We start from the raw sequence: 15,964 nt of genomic DNA on the forward strand, positions 1-15,964 counted from the left end.
CTGACTGTTATCAGCACCAGAAACTAGTTTCCTGTCATGGGAGCTCCAAGGAAAAGGCGGGGCCTGTACAGCATGCAGGGTCTGTTCCTCTGAAGAAGGCGGGACTTTCCTAGAGAAGCACATAATGAGCTGAGGGAATGAGGTGCGCTGATCAACCATGGAGTCAAAGCTGTAAGCACACAGTATGCTTGGTGTGGTTCATCTGAACATATGTACACATGTTATATCAGCACCCTCTGAAGAGCCCACCGGTGTGTCCTCTGAAGCAACCAAGTATGTAGGCCATGTAAGAGCTCAAGGAAGAAAACAGGAAGCAGGTTTCCTGCAGAACAACATGTAAACTCCACAGACCAATCTGGTGTCTTTAGCTATAAATTACACTCACATGAGCAATCACTTCTCCCCCACTGCAGGCTGGTGGGAGGAGTGGAGAGCAGCAAGGCGTTTCCTACAGAACAAGTTACAGCTCCCTATATGGCTAACCACTCGTGTGCTGTATGTGTGGAGGGCACGGACGCAGAGCGGCACATCTGTAAGTGACTCGCAGCCTGTGCATGGGTAGGATGGCTGCAGTGATTTATCTGGGGGAAAGAGCAGATAGTGATTGATTCAGAGGCTGATGTTCATGCAGCTCCTCTGTGCAGTTTTCATTGGTTCAGAAACTCCTCAGTTTTAACCTGTGAATTCATTTATTTCAGTTTGAACATGAATGTTGAGTCAGACAGTAGAAAGGTGACGCTTAGCTATGAATGTGTCCTGTAAAGGACGACAAGTGTGGGGAAATGATTCATTCCTATTGCTGATTATTATTCATGCAAAGACTAACAGGAGCTGATGCATTTAAAGTGCTTCATCTGTGAGGTAAATGAGTCTATGGAGGCTTTTTAATGCACAGAGTGTGCAAAGTTTTTATTCCTGCAGCAGTTTTTGTGATGATTGTTTGATTTTTAGTCAGAGACAGTCGTTCAGATGTTTTACTTTGTGGTTCATCACTGAGACGCGATGAGGTGCAGTTTTTTATTGCTGGTTGGGTTTTGTGGTTTTATTACCTGCTGTTTGTAGAGTCTTTGTTAGCCTCAGCCTGCGGTGCTGCAGTGTGACTGTGGCTTCATCTGAATACTGCTGACTCTGAAATGTCTCAAATGCTCTAACGTCCAAAATCTAAAGAGCTTTTTCATTTCAAGCAGAAACTGTTTGGCAAGACATCAGTTTAGTTTTTATCACAATCAAACTCAGAGTCAACTTTTCAGCTGTTATTTTTTACTGCATGGGAAAAGTTTGCTGGAGGCTCGGGTGGAGTCAGAGCCAGAATGCATGGACGATCAATACTTTCTGATTAGGGCTGGGTGTCCTCACCGATTTCTATCATCGAGTGTGAAAAACTCTGATCGTTTATCAGCACGTATCCATGTATAAGACAAAGCTGACACTGTGAGGCTCCATCAGAGGTGTGAGCATCACCGCAGACGTCTTTGTGTCAAAGTAACTGAGGATAAAACATGAAGCAGGTTTTCCTGTTCTGGCTTTTTATAGCAGAGAAGCTTCGAACTTTTCTGCAGTCGATCAAAAACTGAAGCAACCTGATGCTGCTGAAGTGAAGAGTCACAGAGGTTCGATCACAGCTGAGCAATCATTGTGTTTCAGCCCCGACGGCTGTGGACGATCCACGCTCTGTGGACGATCCACGCGCTGTGGACGATCCACGCTCTGTGTTTCTGCTCTCATCTCCTGGTTGAGCTGATTCTGGAGTTTCTGATTAATTACATTTATATTTAAATCCAGGATTTAATGAATGGAGATCACTTTATTCAGACCAAAACCGATTTGAATCAGGAAATAGATTTTGTTTTTAAACACAACCTTATTTCTGATCGATTCCTCTGTTTCAAACATCCTGAACTTATCACTGGGATGAAGACGCTAAGAACAGATTTCTGAGAAAACAACATTTGCACAAGTTTTATGAGATTTTTATTATTTAAAAGGACACAAAACACATCAGTTAAAATATTTAAACATGTTAAGATGTGACCGTCTGTTACAGACAGACACAAAATATAAAATGAAAACATTTCTTATCATTCTGTGAGGTGTTATTTCAGTCACCTTCATTTGGGTCCCCTGACGTGAGCTCATTTGAATATTGCCTACACCACCAAGATCGCACTTAAGTTTGTTTGGTTTTTAATTTATTGATGAAAGTTAGTGGGTCCTCCTCTCAGCCAGGAGTCATGAAATCCATCCCAGCATTAATCTGAGGACTAATCTGGGGTAGGAGACAAACACAAGTCACTGCCTTTGAGTAACATCGAGCTTAATGTGCCGAATGAAGATTTAGCACTGAAAAACACCAGAAACAGACAAAGTTCAGATAATCAAATAATAATCAAACAAATGTGTTGGAGAGGAAGTCAAACTGTTTTTAAGGATGAGGCTGAGGATGGCCGTGCGAGTCTCGACGCGTGCCGAGGCTCTGCAGGCCCTCGCGGGGATGCAGACATTCATGGACGCTGTGGGATCTCGAAGCTCTAACTGCTGAGCTGTGAATGTAAAAGCTTCGAGTTGAAGCTGTGCTGTGTGGTTAATGTGTTCGTATCTGTAGACTAATATTTAAAACAGGACAAATGACGCTGATAAAAGCTGACATCTGTAAAACAAAGATTAGTTTCTCTGCAGGTTTGTGTCGTGTTTTTGTCACTGTTGAACTTCCATACTGTGAGCCCCCATCCTCTCCATCTGCAGCTCCTCTGGTTTCCATTTCAGTCTTTGGACGGCGCCAAAAAGCTCTACAGTTTCATCATATAGGAGCCTAAAATGTGTCTGCAGTGCGTCAGTGAGGTCCCCTCAGCTCCAGGAGAACATTCCAGAATCAGCACCGCTCTCCAGCATTTTCTCGATGCTCTCAGCCTCTTCTGAAAGATTTTATTTATGCAACTATGCAAATTTGCATTAATAGGGGCGTGGCCTCTGAGTGACGTTTTATTTGGATGTGACTGTAAGTGTCGCTAATTATTCCTGTGATGCTACAGGCAGAGTTACAGACGTGCAGCGTCCACCTGTGGAGCTGTGGGAGAGTTTAAGAAAGCGTTTATTCTGAAAACTGAGGGTGGGGGTTTCCACTTTTTTCCACTCGCCAGTTTATTAAAATCAGTTTATGACACTGATCTGACACACCACACCCACAACGATGGACACGCCCACACTGTCGACTGCAGCCATGTATGACCTGCTCATTTTATAGCTTAGATCCCCTCCTGTGAGCCATAAGTGTGTGTGTGTGTGTGTGTGTGTGTGTGTGTGTGTGTGTGTGTGTGTGTCTGTGTGCGTGTGTGTGTGTGTGTGTGTGTGTGTGTGTGTCTGTGTGTGTGTGTGTGTGTGTGTGTGTGTGTGTGTGTGTGTGTGTGTGTGTGTGTGTGTGTGTGTGTGTGTGTGTGTGTGTGTGTGTGTGTGTGTGTGTGTGTGTGTGTGTGTGTGTGTGTGTGTGTGTGTGTGTGTGTGTGTGTGTGTGTGTGTGTGTGTGTGTGTGTGTGTGTCTGTGTGTGTGTCTGTGTGTGTGTGTCTGTGTGTGTGTGTGTGTGTGTGTGTGTGTGTGTGTGTGTGTGTGTGTCTGTGTGTGTGTGTGTGTGTCTGTGTGTGTGTGTGTGTGTGTGTGTGTGTGTGTGTGTGTGTCTGTGTGTGTGTGTGTGCGTGTGTGTGTGTGTGTGTGTGTGTGTGTGTGTGTGTGTGTGTAGACTGTTGGGCCTTTTTTGGTCAGAGTTTACATTTCTAAATGTAAAGTCATTAGCAGGGAAAGTTTGTGAAGGCAGGGACCAATCAGATCATGAGATTAGAATCAGACCCCTCCTCCTGTGTGTGTGTGTGTGTGTGTGTGTCTGTGTGTGTGTCTGCTCTCGTCTCGGTGGGCTGTGATAAGCAGCACAAATTCAGAAATTCCTCCACAAACAGTGACGTAGCCTCTGCAGAACGATCCAATCTGAGCTGAACAGCTTGGGTTTAAGGACAGCTTTCCTCCCGTCAGACGACCTGTGTGGTCACTAACAGTAGAAAGTGGAGGCAGAGTTCTGACGGTGACGGTGTCTGTCTCCTGAACCCAAACTGGAAGCTGGTTCCACAGAAGAGGGGCCTGAAAACCGAAGGCTCTGCCTCCCATTCTACTTTTAAATACTCTATTTTGAATTTAAAATAATTATAAAATTTAACGTGATATGGTGATATTTACATTGATGCATGTGTTTGATAGTAAAACGAGACCTGGACGGGGAGCGGGCTGGGCCCGGGTCTGAACTGAGCTCCTGAGTGTTCTCGAAACTAAATCAGTTTGTCAGCTGGTCATGATTCACGAATGCCTCACACTGCATCATGCGACACGGTGTGAGGCACATTCACTGTCTCACTAAAGAAACACAATCATACTTGTACGTGTAATCATCCCACTTGGAGGGATTATGAAGTGGGAGTTCTCACCATAGTTGAGTCTGTCCAACTTTCATTGTTTTATTCTGGGAAACATGAACCCAGCAGCCGCCGCCGCCGCCAGGGTCTCATAATGTTTTAGTTTTGGCACATGAACAGAAACAGTGAGCGAGTTTCTTACTGGAGGACATGGACCTTTGGAGTCTTTTTAACATCTGCTGATGTTCTGAGCTGAAACTTGTGCATCAGGCACTGCTCTGTTATGATGGGAGGATGTGACTCTCGCTGGCTCAGTTTTTGCATCTGGCCTGTGTTATATTCACAGAGCATCAGCTGATGGCACGGACATACAGACATGTTGTGTTCTTTAATTTTCTGCTGCTTTAAATAATTAGAATCTAAAAAAAGCTCCAGGTACAAACTCAGCGACAGTTCGAGAGGCACCGATGACAGTTTGTCCTGGAGCATACATCGAGATGCCAAATTAGGAAAGACCTCGTCGTCCCGGCAGTCGCCTGAGAGCAGATGAGCCGAGCAGGTGCGATGGAGGCTTTCGTGCACATGTTGAGTGTGTTTAGGGGAAGCGGAGACGTCCCTGCAGACACGCCACTCCTCCGCTCATATCTGATTTATTTTTTCCTGTTTATCTGCTCTCGGGCAGGACGCTGGCCTCGCAGCAGGAAGCGCCTTTGGTTTTGTGTATTTTCTGTGTACACATGTGAGACTGATGGATCAGCAGCAGCTTTGGAAGGTGACGCAAAAACTGAAAAGTGGTTATGCAGTGCCCCGTCTGATGGATTCATCCTCACATGAATGGAAATCTCGTCAGTGCGCCATAATCTGTACTTTGATTCTAGGACTCAGCAGCTTTGCATGATTAGCTGTCCAAAATGAGTCTTCTTTATCTTGCACTGGGCTACAGCTGTTCTCACCTTTCTTCTGATTGGCTGCCCCTGAAAAACAGAGGGCTTGAGGTGGGTGTGGCTTCTGTGCCATGAAACAGATTAAATGAAAGCAGAATGCAAACACTGAGCTCAGTGTTGGAAACAGTCATGTTTAACATGAACGTCCACCAAAGAGACAAAGTGGACCTAGTGTGCTTTTCATGATTTCTTGTCATATACCAGCATCGAATGTGAGTTAAACAGAGGACTGTCAGAGCTCCACGTCTACTCAAATGCCTCTTTCCTTGAGAGTAATATTCTCTATAATCACGTGTTTCTGTGACCACTTCATCAGGATGTAGTCTGTTCTCCCGAGCTGATCTTCAGTGAATGCTTCTGCATGAATCAGTTTGTTCATCCTGGCTCCGCCCCTTCACCACAGCTAACATCTGCATCACATCAACGCAGCCTTCAGATTCGGTGACTGATAAATGACACTTCAGGTTGTACGCGCTACTTCCAACCCCCTGTTCTGTTTTCATAACAGCTGATCACATCACACTCTCTAAACCACCAAAAATCCAACACATCCCTGTGTGGCCCCTGTGTGGCCCCTGTGTGGCCCCTGTACTGGCGTGTCCAAAGATCAGCACATTCCCGTTTGAGAGGAGGCGGGGCTGGTGACGGCGCTCGCAAACACAGGAATTTCACTGATGAGACTGGAAGCAATGTGGGACCATTGTTGTTCTTCAGTGTTTTTTCTTTGTTCATATTTTTATTTCCATTGGTTACGTTTGGAGACCAGGGCTGTGGTTTTGGTTAACACGAACGCTGTAACGACACAGTCTGGCATCATGAACTGTCCTTAGCACAACAGGAAAGTCCTTTTGAGAGTTAGCACACTTCATGTAAAATATGAATCAATTCTTTCCTTTAGAACATGAAGGAACTTCACTCTGAGCCTCCTACAGTATCTCTTATAGAAACTGTTCACACATGTGTCTCTGGTGGGCGCATCACTCAGACCACCTTGTTTTTTTTTAAAGTGAAAATGCTAATGTCTTATGATGTAGCTTAGCAATGAGCGGCTGGTAATTTCTGACTCATGGTGTAGGCATCATCTTTGCAGTCAGGTTGTTAGTGCAACACACCTGAAAGAACTCCTGTTTGGATAAAACAGCATCCAAAGGTTTCAGCCGCCATGTTTTAAAGCCTCAGTTAGCATTCTAGCTGCATCATGTTAGATTTTTGTAGAAGTGAGAATTTCAATATGAGGGTGGAGTGCTCATCTATCACCTAATGCTAGCTAGCTTAATTCTCAAGCTGGGAGCGTCACACAAAAACAGGTTCCTGCTGATTAGTGTTCCGATTTTTACTCTGCAAAACCGGAGCTCCGCCTTCTTGGATGGTCTGTTAGCACAGTGACCTCACAGCAGCCATGTTATGGCCCCGCCCCTCCCCGAACCTGATTCTGTCAGAGGTTTCTTCCTGTTAAAAGGGAGTTTTTCCTTCCCACTGTCGCCAAAGTGCTGCTCATAGGGGGTCATATGATTGTTGGGTCAACCTCACAATATAAAGCAACTGTTGTTGTGATTTGAAACAGGATCCAGAGGTCCAGCTGCTACGTCTTCTCTGCTAATGTTTCATTAGCGCCCCTGCTGCAAACCACAGGAACACCTGTGAAGTCCTTTTGGTAAACCGCTCTGCCCTAACCCTAACTGTAACGGACTTCAGCTGCTCTACAGTTTCTGTGACTGTGCTGTTACTAGAACAACAGACACGTGACACTGTCTGTACTTTAAAATGACAGAGGAAAGGGTACTGGCACTTCAAATAAACCTCAGAGTCGACCACATCAAGACGAGGAAACCAAACGCTGTTTTGTTTTTGATTTGTTTGCCTTACAATCTGAACATTTGTAGCTTCCCACACATGTAAATTAGCAATGGTTTCCTTTGACAGAACATGAGGGAATACCTGCACTTCAAACGGGGCAGCTTTAATCCCAGGGCAGAGCGACATCAGTCTGACACAGCATAAAAGGTGGTTTGCAGCTGTGCAGCAACTGTACGCAGGGGAAAGCAGCTTTGATGTAACATCCATCAAAAACCTTTCAAACTGAATCCGACGAAATTCATCAGCTAATGACATCTGGAAACGAGATCAGCTGATCTCACAGCTTTGTCTGAAGTTACACGTTAGATGGCCCTTTGACCAAAGCGGAAACCAAATCTGAAGTCAAGCTGTTAACTGCATGATGGAAATGTGTTGTAGACACAGCTCTGCGTGCAGCTGCAGGGCCTCATTGAACAGATGTCTAAACAAAACGAGGTTAATTAGATAAACCCAGAGTTCCTCCTGCGAGTGAGCGTTTGGCATGTCGAGGCAGCGTTACGGGCGAAGCTGCTGGTTGCTGATGCTGACTCTTCTTTGTTTGTTTTTGTGATCCAGGATCATCAGAGTCTCCTGACCACCCGTCATCCAGCTGAAGTGTCCTTGAGCCAAGCGCCGACTCTCTGCCAGGTAGTGATTTATGTTTAAAATCCTGCTTAAACGTTTAATAAAGAAGAAGAAAAGTAAGTTACCAAACTGTAAAAATTTAAAAAACGGAATATATTTTCTAATTTCTGGCTGTGGCTCAGGTGGCAGAGCAGGTCAGCCACTCGTCAGAAGGTCGGTGGTTTGATCCCAGGCTGCCTCCTGATACTATAGCGCTATACAAATACAGGCCATAGTCTCGTCACTTCTATCGTTGGCCATGAGTGTTCGTAAACATGTGACAACTGTTTGGTTTCTCCTTGCACCTCGCAGCTGATTCACTGCACACATACACTGACACCTGAAATAAGATGTGAAACCTTCAGTGTTTAATTAACATTTCATCACAGATGCTCGGATCTTTGTTCTTCTTCTTTGGTGCTTTAATCTCGCCTCAGAGGGATTCACCTCCTCCACTGCTGCGGTGACGTTTGTTGGTTTGGGAGCTGATTGTGGAGTTTTATTGGTGGCTGAAGCTGATGTTGGGTCGTCTCTGATCCTCTGTGGTTTTCATCTGTTGTTGCTTAGTTTAAGTTGTGACAGGAAGTAATTACATAATTAGCTTTAGCTCCGGCTTTCTCCAGGATGTTACTGCAACAAATCCATAATGAGGAGTTTCCTGCAGATAACTATCGGTTTTAGTTCTGAGCCCTTTGAGTTTGCTGTTTGATTTTCTCTCACACTGGGAACATTGTCCTTAAATTCTCCCTCTGATGTTTGCTTAGCATTGCGAGCATTTTTATTTTCATGGGAGCTTTGACCAAGAATGCAAACAAACAAGTCAAAAGTGGTTTTCTCACATTAAAAAGTGCTGAAAAAGCTGCTCCAGTGTTCAAAAGGAAAACATAAAAAGCATCTGAAAATACAGGATTTAGTTTCAGTCAGTTTCCAGCAACATGAAACACAGAAGGCTCCCAATGAAGAGCTCTGTCGCTGTAGCTCCTCATCACATGTCAGTGTTCATGTGGTCCTAGATTAGAACCAGGCCCGCGTGGTTCTGTGGACGGTCTTGCAGTCCTCCCCTGCAACAGAAATGTAATTTCTGGTGAAATGCCTGCGTTCGAGTAAAACACAAAACTCAAACTTCAGCACTTTCATGTTTTTACTGCCTGGGACAAACACATGCATTTTAAATACTAACCATTCGCCCTGAAATCCGCTGCTATGGCACTGCATCAATATCCACACCAGCCGCCTGATTCACATCTTTGTCTTAGTGTTTACGTCTAAACTTCAAACGCACAAAGCAAAGTTGAAAACCAGCAGACAGGGAGCTCAGAGCGATCACCGCAGCGACTCTACAAACACGAACAGGTAGAAACGGAGGCTGCGGCCTGACTGCTCGTCGCTCAGGCTCAGGCTGCGAGCTCGGGTCTGCGTGCGCTCAGCTCTAACACCAGTCTGGGTTCTTGGCTAGCTTAGCGTTAGCATGCTGTCTGTGCAGACACTTGCAAAGACCAAAGCTGTGTTAGCAGCTTCTGTCCAATTTTACTGTCACACTCTTGTCCTGTTGTGCAATAAAAATAAAAGTAACGTCCACATCTCCGCTCCTCAAAAGCTGTATTGCTGTAGTGCTCCATTTTCTCCCTTCCAGTCGATTGCACAGGAAGAAAAATGTCACGGTGCGACCCAGTACCAAGACATTTTAGTTTTATTTTGTTGATTATTGTATTTTTTCTCCATGTTTCCTGTTTTATTTTGAAGGAGTCTTGTGTTCTTTGTTCAATGTATTTAGTTTCACTTCCCCTGTCCTGTCATTAGGTTCATGTCAGTTTCCTGTTACTAACATAATCACTTCCTGGTTTTGAACCACCTTCAGCACAGAGACCGAATCAGCCCAGACTCCTGCTGCTGTCTCTGGCTGCACCGACCTGATGTTTGAGCCAGTTTATGTCCTCGGTGCATTAACAATACTCCGTAATTTATGTTGTTTGTTTTCAGTGGCGACTACCATTATCAGATTTTAGCCCCGGAGGTACTCGCTGAGAATTCTGGGAAACCACAAATATTTTTAAGTAACAGAGCTTTGGTTGGTTTCCTAACTCTGAACAAAAACATGCTGAGGGATTTTAGTTTTATGGAGTTTTCATCTTTGGACCCTCACTGCCCTCTTTTCAGGCTCCATTAACATTCGTTCAGCTTTAGAGGCACTTTCAGTAAATTAAGCTAATGCAGGACGCCTCGTCTGAGCTGCCAGACATGAGGGGGGATTTTTTTAATGATTATAACTCTGTGGGTAACACCAGTCTGCTGGTTAGCTAACGTGTGCTTACAATGCTTCCTTTGTGTTTGTATCACTGTTACAGCTGTGCATATTTTTATTTTCACATCTCCAAACTCTCAAATAAGAGGAGAAACATGCATAAAACGAATCCCAGACGTTTGGGCTCTGAATATTCAGTTTTAAACCTGACCACACCTCGTCGCAGATGTCAGCTGGTCAGGGTAGAGTAGGTGGTCAAGTCTCTGGACCACCTGCAAGGTGATGAGCCCACTAGGAATATCCAGGCCTCGCCAGCTTTCAGAACAGAAGAAAAGGCTCGGATGAGGTGAAACATGTTCATGAAGTTAAGAAGTCGGGTTTCCTTCAGTTCAGAGTTTAAGATTCAGACACGAAGGACTGAGAGGCTGCAGGAAGAGCCAGAGAAAGGTCATTTGTGAGCAGAGATGGGCAGTAACGTGTTACTGTAATCTGATTACTTTTTTTGACTAACGAGTAAAGTAAGGGATTACTATTGCAAAAACGGTAATTAGATTACCGTTACTTTCCCGTAGGAACGCTGCGTTACTGCGTTACTAAAACCGTGATTTTCCTGCGAGTGTCTCATGACAGTGACGTAAGCGAGTGCGACGTTCGTGACAACAGCTGTGTGCAGATCAACAATGGATCATATATCGAGTGCAGAGAGATTATGAGCGTGCAGCGTTTAAAGGGTGGAAGTACTGACCTTACTTTGAGTTTGATTCCATAAAAAGTGACAAAAACATTAGTGTCCGCTGTGCGTGGGAAGAAAACTTCTTTTTACAGCGAAAAAACCCCTAAACTTCCAAACAAGCACCGAGTAGCTACGAGGTAATGGGAAACTCACAGAGAAACTCGCGGATTCTTCCACTGACCGCGGCACACCTGCACCAGGGTAAACCTCCGCCTACCGCACTCCTGCTTTACAGGTGAAAATAGAGCAACAGGACCGCTGAGTCTGTGACTTTATTTATGTTCTGCTGTGTTTTACTTGCATCTATTTGAAAGACTGAGTGTAAACACAAAAAATATTTTATTTTATGTGCTGGAATGTGCAGAAAATAGGTTTAAATGTTAAACTAATTTATTACATTTTGTATGATGGATTATGCAGAAAAAGTAGAATTGGACTGAAAGATCTATCGCTTTGTCACCTCTTCAGGTTGTAAATCGTGTTTTTAAAAAGTAACTAAGTAACTAAGTAATTAATTACTTTTGAAAATAAGTAATCAGTAAAGTAACGGGATTACTTTTTGCGGAAGTAATCAGTAATTAGTTACTGATTACGTTTTTTCAATTAACTTGACCAACACTGTTTGTGAGTCAAAGCCACTTTAGTAAAAGCAGAGAGCTGACATGAGCTGACGAGGCGAATAAATAACAAATGCATGGCACGTTTTTCTCCTCGGCTCTTTTTGAAGTGGTGAAATTTTCCCTTATAATTAAAATCTGATTTAGCAAACTGGTGCATCTGAGTTTGTACTTTAAAAATATCCTGAAGTTAACTGGTTGGATCCAGTTTGACGGACTGGTAAGAGAAATTGGCACAGATCTCAGATCTGCATTTCCAGTGAAAAGCAACAGAAGGGCTGGATTTGCTCTCATTGGTCAGAATAACCAGCCCCTGGAGTTTGTAGCCATGGAAACGCCGGCTTTCCCTGCGTGAACAAACACGCTGACAGGTTTCCATGCTGAGTGAAGAACCTGAACAAGGACTGAAACCAGATATGACAGATCTGTGCGACCCGGGAATCTAAACCTCTAATAACTGATGTAAACGTCAGTGGTAGAGATAAGATCAGCGGGCAGGGATTTGCATTTCAGATTGTTAAAAGAAAAAGATGTTGTGTCACACTGAAAATTGTTCCTTGGAACAGAAAAAAGACTCTCTGCTTTCCAACCAAACTTTGACTTTTTTAAATGTCTCAGAGTGTCGCCTGTCTGACCAGTTTAGCCTGGCCAGTTTAGCCTGGCCAGTTTAGCCTCCTCTATCAGAGTTAGAACAAACACAAAATGATGAACGGTGGACTCGAAGGCTCGCACACTCGCATCGCTTTGAGGACGTTTCTTGGTCGGACCTGCCTGAAGTAATTTTTCTCACCACATGAGTTCAGAGAAAAACTGCAACGATTTCTTGGAAGTCCATGTTTTTCTAGATTGTGCCTGTAAGTGTGTTAACGAGCTGCTGAGTGGCTGAAACATCTGGATCGTTTCACAGGTCTCCAAAGTCCTGAACAAATCCATCACATCCATCTTTTAGCTGCCTCGGGTGTTTCATTGTTCTATTCAAAGAGTGGGTTTAAACACTGAGATGAGCCGGTGCAGTTTTCCATCATCAGTGCTTTTCCTCGAACCTCACAGAGTAGACGCATAAAGATTCGTCTGCTGGTGCTGAAGGTTTAAACTCCCATCAGCTGCTGAAAGCAGAGCTGAGGCTGCTTTCTGTCAGGGTTGCTCCAAACTTTGGTTTCTATACATCAGAATAACAAATTCCTGGGTTTAGATTATCCAGAGCACAAACATCTGGCTTTCAAACACTTCTTCAATCAGGGAGGGAAGTGCATCATCCCCCCACGGGCCCCCGGGGCGCCTGGGGGTCCTGTGTGTTTGACAGAGACTTTACATCATGCAGCAGAGCTTCAAGCTGTGCATTCTTCACTCTAAACATTAAAACTGCAGTGACTCAGACTGTGCGTGTTTTTCTTTTTGAAAGTTTACGTCTTCTTCACGTAAACTTTCACGTCTTCTTCTCAGCCCACCCACCTGCTGGTTGGTGCAAATGTTCCCTGATGGAGACGTGCTTAAAAAAACCACATCAGATCATTGAACAGCCAAAAGTATGTGGACATCCTGTCTATGCTCCAGCTGTTCTCCTGCTCTGAGGGCGTCTGCAGGGATTTCTTCCCACCAGCTTCACGTGTCTGACATCATTGAGTCCACTGATAATTTTCTTGGTTGCACTTTTACTTTGGAGGGCTGCTCAGGTATTGACCACCCAAGGATGATTAGTGACTCATTCTAGCCATTTTTCATTTTTATTCTTCTGTAAGAACATCACTGTTACTGGTCCATCCCTTGGCTCTTACTTTGAAACTTCAGTCACTGCTTCCTGTTTCCCCACTGGCTCCCTTGGTGCTGTTCTGGTGCTCCTCAGCATCATTTCCTCTGGTAATTTCTCCTTCGATCATGGCTCAAGAGTTGGGAGTTCGCCTTGTAATCGGAAGGTTGCCGGTTCGAGCCCCGGCTCGGACAGTCTCGGTCGTTGTGTCCTTGGGCAAGACACTTCACCCGTTGCCTACTGGTGGTGGTCAGAGGGCCCGGTGGCGCCAGTGTCCGGCAGCCTCGCCTCTGTCAGTGCGCCCCAGGGTGGCTGTGGCTACAATGTAGCTGCCATCACCTGTGTGTGAATGTGTGGATGACTGAATGTAGTGTGAAGCGCTTTGGGGTCCTTAGGGACGAGTAAAGCGCTATACAAATACAGGCCATTTACCATTTACCATTTCCACCTCCGCCATGTTGGCCTGCAGTTGGTGCTGCTCTGAAAGCGCTGTAGTTTAAGAATATAATCCACCCACTGTTATCATCTTCAATGCCCTGTACCAACATAGAGCAGAGCAGCTATCTGAACGCTGCTCCAACAGAGGTCGATTATCTTGTTAATAATTTCACCTCCTCACTACGTACGACTCTGGATACTGTAGCTCCTGTGAAAACTAAGGTCTCTAATCAGAAGTACCTGACTCCGTGGTATAATTCTCAAACACGTAGCCTAAAGCAGACGACTCGTAATCTGGAGAGGAAATGGCGTGTCACAGATTTAGAGGATCATCATTTAGCCTGGAGAAATAGTTTGCTGCTTTATAAGAAAGCCCTCCGCAAAGCCAGAACATCTTACTATTCATCACTGATTGAAGTAAATAAGAACAACCCCAGGTTTCTCTTCAGCACTGTAGCCAGGCTGACAAACAGTCAGAGCTCTGTTGAGCCAACCATCCCTTTAACGTTAACTAGTAATGACTTCATGAACTTCTTCACAAATAAAATTTTTATCATTAGAGAAAAAATTACCAGTAACCATCCCACAGATGTAATATTATCTACAGCTACTCTTAGTGCCATTGATGTTAAGTTAGACTCTTTTTCTCCAATTGATCTTTCTGAGTTAACTTCTATAATTACTTCCTCCAAACCATCAACGTGTCTTTTAGACCCCATTCCTACAAAACTGCTCAAAGAAGTCCTGCCATTAATTAATTCTTCGATCTTAAATATGATCAACCTATCTCTAATAATCAGCTATGTACCACAGGCCTTCGAGCTGGCAAACATGTCACCTGAGCACAGACTCTCAGATCTGATGAGCTGGATCATCAGAGCAGGAGAATCTTAAGGCTGAAGTGAGACAGTCGTCTCTGTTCAGACATGTGCTCTCAAGATGTGGATCTGTGGAGGTCGCTAATCTCCTCCAGGGTCAGTCCTAATTGCTGCTCGGTCTTTGCCTCTTCGTGCATCCTGGCAGCTGAAAACAAACAGTGATCATTAAATTGTGTTTGTGAATTTTTAACCATGCGTTGTTGTTGATGATGGTCGCTGTTAGACCCTCGCTTAACGATGTTAGTAGTGCTGGGAAACTCAGCCAAGTATTCCGAGCAGCCAGACTGCTTCCAGCTGGACAGGTAATCCCTGTCTGAGACCCGAAACAGTCCCGAGTCCACCTCTGCTCCTGGCGAGCGCGATGGCTGCTGGAGCCAGGAGGCGATTTAGGTTCAGTGTTGGTGGCAGGCTTCATGTTAGGCATGGAACAGGAGACATTAACTGACGGACATTTGAGCCTCATTATTTTCTTGTCTTCAGCTCTTTCTGCTCAGTGCATGTAATGTTACGCTCCATTTAGACGCTGGACCGCTCCCTGCAGAGGCATCGCAGGAGCAACAACAACAGCAGAGCACAAACGGTCTGCAGCATCGGTTCAGGCCAAAGCACCGAGTCTGCAGAGACAGGGAGGAAGCCCAGTGACTGTGGTGCAGAGAAAGACTCCTAGCAGTGACACTCTGTGCAGCGATCTTCAGGATTGAAGCTCATATATGAATGAAAGATGGCCGAACTTCAGTGGTCACTTCACGTGGATAACCACCAATAATTCAGAGGATCAGTCACGTTTTCCCTCCTGTCACATTTCTACGACACACCCACAAACTCTGTCAGCATGAATGAACTGGTCTGTGATGACCTTTAACAGGTTGGTGAAACGAGACATCTAAAGACTGACAGGGACAGACGCTCTGTCTTTCTGCTCTGAGGCCTCGCCCTGCTCGCCGTTCATCGTCCATCGTCTCTTCCTTTTCTCTTCACCCCAGCAGAGACGTTAAAGAAGTCGCTGTGTGGTCACAGCAGAGGTGTGCGACTGTTTCAGCTGTGTGGTGTTTATTCTCTGTCTGGATGGAAGTGCAGGTTTAGCATCGGCCGCGTGCATTAGCCTGTGTTTGTTCACGGGAGCAGCTCCAGGTCCTCCTGACCGTTTCAGTGAAGCTCGTTCATGTTCTGCATCATGAAAACGCTCCGGTCTGAGCTCCAGAGCAAGCGTGACGTCCAGTCTCACTTTACCTGCACGCATGTAGCTGTCGGGCCTCTCCTTTCTCCTTTTTCATTCATCGCTAAAAGACGGCTGATGAGTGTCTGATGTCCGTGACATCAGGAAACTCCACAGGAGTCACAAAGTCTTTGACCTCTATAGATTTGGAGCTATTAACGCTGTGTGAGATGCACATTTATGATGTGATTAATACAGAGCTGTTTTTGTCAGACGCCTCCTCCTCAGGACATGCAGGGACACGCTGACATCGCAGAGTCGGCTTTTGGAGGTTGGCATAAATCAAAAGTTCAGCCA

At 45.0% G+C, this 15,964-nt stretch overlaps 1 protein-coding gene across 3 annotated transcripts in view; it reads left to right on the top strand.

Annotated features, from left to right (window-relative positions):
• The first annotated feature begins 252 nt into the window (after positions 1 to 252).
• LOC120732981 (collagen alpha-6(VI) chain-like) overlaps positions 253 to 15,964 on the top strand; it is a 58,684-nt gene continuing 42,972 nt past the window's right edge. The window contains exons 1-2 of one of the 3 annotated variants that reach the window (XM_040030927.1): positions 253 to 532; positions 7,749 to 7,820. The gene's annotated coding sequence lies outside the window, so the exon portion shown is untranslated. The remainder of the gene's footprint in view (positions 533 to 7,748; positions 7,821 to 15,964) is intronic. The other 2 variants (XM_040030929.1, XM_040030928.1) reach the window with 2 other exon arrangements.

The sequence above is a fragment of the Simochromis diagramma genome, unplaced genomic scaffold, assembly GCF_900408965.1.
Source record: "Simochromis diagramma unplaced genomic scaffold, fSimDia1.1 OVJJ01000361.1, whole genome shotgun sequence".
Taxonomy (NCBI): Eukaryota; Metazoa; Chordata; class Actinopteri; order Cichliformes; family Cichlidae; genus Simochromis; species Simochromis diagramma.